A 6,000-nucleotide genomic window follows, 5' to 3' on the forward strand; every position below is an offset into this window, starting at 1 on the left:
TCCTACTGCAGCATTCTTTGCAATAATGCTCTGTGAACCACTTTAAGAATCTTTTGTTATTGTTGAAAAGGTTACTCTGGGCCAGTCATGTATCTCTCAGCCTAACCTACCTCTCAGGGTTGTTGTGAGGATAAACATAATCATATACACCGCTCTGGGGCTCTTTGGAGTAAAATCAAACTTCTGGTTGTGTCCTTTTACTTTGCTACCCCAGATATAAATACATTTCCAAGTTAGGGGCCCTGTGCTCGTGCCTTTTAGCTGAAAATAAATTTGCTCTCTAACTTATTTTCCCCAAACAAGCAGAGATTTCTATTTTGTATAATAGGTCTTCAGACCAATCTAGCAGTCTTCAAAGAGATATATTCAAAATGCAGCTGCTCTTTAGTTAACTTATATATATGCTTTGACCAGCAGAGGGTGTCAGTGTTGTTTCTTTTTGATACTATAACAATATGTGATTCATTCTCTATAGCCAAGGATAGAATCCAACCAAAGTTAACTGATTTTGATTAACATGGATTTCATTGCTAAGAACTCTCCGATTGAAATCCATGGGATTTTAAAAGCGCTTAATTTGGACGAGAGCCAGCATGGTGTAGTGGTTAGAGTGCTGGACTAGGACCGGAAAGACATGGGTTCAAATCCCCATTCAGCCATGAGACTAGCTGGGTGACTCTGGGCCAGTCACTTCTCTCTCAGCCTAACCTACTTCACAGGGTTGTTGTGAGGAGAAACCTAAGTATGTAGTACACCACTCTGGGCTCCTTGGAGGAAGAGCGGGATATAAAATGTAAATAATAATAGTTCTGGCCACATTCAGTTGACTTTCTTTCTTTCTTTCTTTCTTTCTTTCTTTCTTTCTTTCTTTCTTTATTTATTTATTAGATTTTTATACCATTTCACCCAGATGGCTCTTGGCAATTCATAAATATAAAACATAAATATAAAACATTAAATAAATAACTCATTAAGACAAAATTAAAACCAGTTTAAAATAATTTCAGTACTCACTAAAGGCCAGGCTAAAAAGATACATTTTTAGGGCTATTTTAGAGGCGGCTAAAACTCTTAAGCCTCTAATATCCATAGGAAGTGTATTTCAGAGCCCAGGAGCAGCTACAGAGAAGGCCCAATCCCAAGTCACCTCCAACTGAGCTGACCTCTCCTGATGTCCTTGAAGTGTGGTGGGGATCACACTGAAGAAGATGTTCTCCCAGGTAACCCAGTCCTAAGCCATTTAAGCCTTTAAAAGTAAGTACTAGCCTTTTGTATTTTGCCCAGAAACATAACAGCCAGTAGGGATGTGCACTAAATATTTCATGCAGATCCCAGGGGGCGGGGCGGGGTACCTTTAAAAAGAGGCAGGTAGGTTTTACCTGCCCCTCCTGCGAGCCTCCCCTGCCCTGCCCCCCACTGCAGCGCTGTTTGTTGGAAATCTCCTCCGTGAAAGCAGCAGCCCGTGCTGCTGGATACTTTAAAGTGCCTTGCCACAGCAATGGGATGCTGCTACCAGTACCCCTTGCGCACTGTTGGCACGCAGTGTTGGAAAACCATTTAAAACAATTTAAAACAGTTTACAGCAGTTTAAAACCCTGGAAGGCCAGGCCACACAGATAGGCTCTCCTGAAAGACAATAATGAACTCAGATTTCGGATTTCTGCTGGGAATGCATTCCACAGCCCAGGAGCAGCTACAGAGAAGGCCTGCCTCTGAGTCGCCACCAAATGAACCGGTGGTAACTGGAGACGGACCTCCCCAGATGACATTAACGTGTGGTGGGGATCATGCAGAAGAAGGCGCTCTCTAAGATAACTCGGACCTAAGCCATTCAGGGCTTTAAAGGCAATAACCAGCACTTTGTATTTTGCCCGGAAACATATCGGCAGCCGGTGTAACTGTTTCAAGACAGGCATAATATGGTCTCTCCAGGCTGCCGCATTCTGAACTAACTGGACTAAGTTTCTGAACTACTTACAAAGGCAGCCCGACATAGAGTGCATTGCAATAGTCAAGCCTGGAGGTTACCAGCTGATGCACCACTGTTTTGAGGTCATCCTCTTCAAGGAATGGGCGCAGCTGTTGAATCAGCCACTGAACACAGTGGGGTTATTTCCGGTGTAACAAGTTTAGAATTAGTCTGCCTGTGCTTATCTTCAGCTGGCTTGTGCCTTATATAATAGCTAATCAGAATTACTATTGCTGCTTGTTCATAGTTTGTCAGCAATAGGTCTGCCTATTCTAAATCAAAGTCAATACAACAACAAAAGCTTTAACAAGCTTTTCCAAACAAAGGACAGGAAATCTCAGATGCAGAAACTTAAGAATTGGTTTCCCTTTGGACTAATGATGCCAACTGCTTGACCATAACCAAATTTACTTGGAAGTAAGTCCCATTATGTTCATTTGAAAGCTCGCTTCTCATCACTGTGACCTTTAATTCCTGCATTGGCTGCCTGTCTGCTCCTGCATCCAGCACAATCTCCTTTTCCTCACCTTCAAAATCCTCCTTAACTCTCTGCTGTGTTATCCCAATGTGTCACTGTCTGTGTGCTTTTCCAGATGCACCATCCTCAGCTGTCCAAAGGTCACCTGCTTTCTCAAATGACTCTGCACTTTCTTCCTTGCTAACCCTTATGTTTCCCACTTGTATGATGCCCCTTCCATTATTTCCTTAAAATCCCTCACCAAAACCCACCTTTCTTTGGCACAACTCTTCCTCCCATACTCTACTGTAATGGAGCTTGTATAACTGAAATAAATGCATATTATCCCTGTTTAGTTTTGTTTTCATTTCCCTCCCTTTTCTCTGTTGTCTTCCCTATGCCAAACTTTAGATTGTAACCCCGCAAGGCAGGAACCTGTCCCCCTTTGTACATCTATTTCCAAGTAAGTATATATATAGGATTCTACTGGTAGTCTGAATAGTACTGGTCTGCAAAGCCCCCAATCTTGTGAGTAGTTATTCCTGTATAAAACTGGCTTGCCACTATCTATCTATCTATCTATCTATCTATCTATCTATCTATCTATCTAAAATATTTATACCCTGCCCCTCCAGTACATTACTTCTCAGGGAGGCTCACAACATTTATAAAATAGTTACAATATAAACTCAGACTAATAAAATCAATCAAATTTTAAAAAGCCAAGTTAAAAATCCAAGCTAAAACCACAATCAGAATCAGCTTTTAAAATTTCAAATTAAATTATTTAATATGAATACGACGAGTATTTATATACTGCTTTTCAACCAAAGTTCCCAAAGTGGTTTACATAGAGTAATTAATTAATTAATTAAATGGCTGCCTGTCCCCAAATGGCTCACAGTCTAAGAAACATAAGAAAGACACTAACAACAGCCACTGGAGGGATGCAGTGCTGAAGTTGGATAAAAAACGGAAACTAAGAATTATAAAAACTAAAGGCTAAAGAACCTACCAGATATAAGAAACAGGTGAAACATTTAAAAGTCTCTTAAAAAAATATGTGTTTTTAGTTGTTTTTTAAAAACCACTGAGAGAGGGAGCATGGCAAAGCTCTTCATGGAGGGCATTCCAAAATTGAAGGGCCACAACTGAAAAGGCCCTGCCTCTAGTCCCCATCAACCGGATCTCTGATAGTAGTGGGGCAGGGCCTGAGATGATGAGCAGAGGGCCTGGGAGGTTCATATGGGCGAATGTGGTCTGACAGGTCCCCTGGCCCCAAGATGTGCAGAGCTTTAAAGGTCAAGACCAGCACTTTGAATCTGCGCAGAAATGGACTGTCAACCAGTGAAGCTGCTGCAGATTGGGTGTGATACTTGTGAAGTGACTTGCACCCAAGAGCATCCTTGTGGCAGCATTATGAACCAGCTGAAGCTTCTGAACCATCTTCAAGGGCAGTTCCATGTAGAGCGCATTGCAATAGTCCAATCTTGGTGTTACCAAAGCATGAGTGACTGAGGTCAGGTCTGATTTCTCCAAGCAGGGTCACAGCTGATGCACCAGCCGTTAGGATTGTGCATGGAACCAGTTCCATGCATTCCTGGGAGAGTGTGTGGGGGTGTGCTTTAAGGCACCGGGAGGGTGTCCTAACCTCCCCTGCTGCCTTCCCCTACCGGCGCTGCTGTCAAAAAATCACTGGTGCGGGGCAGCTGTATACCCTCTTGCTGCCCCAGTCAGCGTATTACCAGAAGTGTCCGACGCACATGAGTGTGTCATGCACGCCAACCACTTCCAGTATTATTCTGACTGAGGTGGCAAGAGGGTATACAGCCACGCCACACCAGTAATTTTGACAGCAGCGCTGATGGGGGGGGAAGGGTAAGGAGACCCTCCCCGTGCATTAAAGCAACCCCTCCCTATTTCTGAACCGGCTCAAATGCTGGTCTTTTGAACTGGTTCCGTGATCTGTTAATAGGCTGCCAAACTGGTTCATACATAACCCTACCAACTGTAGCTAGTAAAAGGCACTTCTGCACATGCTACCATCTGTGCTTCCAACAACAGCACTGTGTCTCCAGAAGCACCCCAAGCTGCCAGCTTTGTCTTTCAGGGAGTGTGACCTCATCCAAACCAGATTTACCTCACTACTTGAATAATCAGTTTTACCAACCCAGAACACTTCCATCTTATCTGGATTAAGTTTCAGTTTGTTTGTCCCCATCTAAGTCATGGTTTAGAGCCTCCAAGCCATGATTTAGAGCATCCACTGCCTCCCTGGTGTCTGCTGACTTAAAAGTTAGGTAGAGCTGGGTGTCATCAGCATACTGATGGCACTGCAGGCCACACCTACGGTTGACCTCTCCCAGAGGTTTCATGTAGATGTTAAACATCATGGGGGACAGACAAGGAGCAAATGTGTTTAACGATAAGGTAGTTTCAGTGGTCACTGCATGCTTGATGGTTGTATGAATTGATCCCAAGTCTTCTGGGTAGAGGAAGAATAAAGAGGTTGTGGATATCTTTTTTTTTTTTAAATGGGTTTTGAACTATGTACTCAAGCACTGCTGTATATTGTCATATGCTTATTTACCTTTATTTTGAAGTCCAGCATTGCTATCAGGCTATATTTTAAGAATTTAATGGCTTTGCTAATGAATTCTTAATGTACACTGAATGGAGTGCCCGTTTTAGACCAACAAATGTTTGTATCAGATGTTAGTATTGTGATGTTGTGTGTACAATTAGACTGAGTGAGATAGCTTACACTATCAGCTCTGGAAAAGATAAGGAATAAATCTCAAAGTGAATCAAATTGTTGGAGATTCAGTATCTAGTTAGCCAAGACATCCAGTTATAACACAGATTTAAATGGTTTAAATTGTGAAATGGCCTGGTGCTTCTTGATCTGACAGTGTTATGTTATGGATTGCTCTGGGACAGTCTGTTATTTAGCCTTCTTCCGACTTCCCAGCACCTGTCATCATTGACAGATACAAATTATGGGGAAACAGACTTAGGAATCCTATGATCTAACAGTTCAGCAATAGAACAGCTTCTTAAAGAGACAATTGGATTTTATTTTTTAAAAAACTTAAGAAGCTGTTGGAATAGGGATCCATTAGAGGTTATCTAAGTTCAGAAAAACCTACCATGGGACGGGGTTGGAATAGGAGACCCTCCCCATGTCCAGCTCTGAAATTCTGCTCTTATCAACTGCAGTTAGAAATAGTTGCAAATATTTTCTTGACATAGGCATAGTCATTGCAGTAGCCTGTGTTAGGCAGATGAAAGCAAAGTAACTCTATATATTTATTTATAAAGCACCTAAAGTTTTCTAGGCACTGTAGAACAAACAAACAAAAACAACACCACCACAATATAACAGACACAACACAAAAGGAAAGGGAAGGAAGAGAAAAACAAACCATTCAGGCACCGTTGCTACATAAATGTTATAATGAGAATGGCTGCTGAGGAAAGCAGTTCTGGGAAGGGGGAATTCATATCACAGCTGGTGTCAGTCAGTTTGATAGCGTGGGTCATGGTAGCCATCAGAAATCTTTGGATGATTTCC

This window comes from Hemicordylus capensis, chromosome 1 (assembly GCF_027244095.1).
Source record: "Hemicordylus capensis ecotype Gifberg chromosome 1, rHemCap1.1.pri, whole genome shotgun sequence".
Lineage (NCBI taxonomy): Eukaryota > Metazoa > Chordata > Lepidosauria > Squamata > Cordylidae > Hemicordylus > Hemicordylus capensis.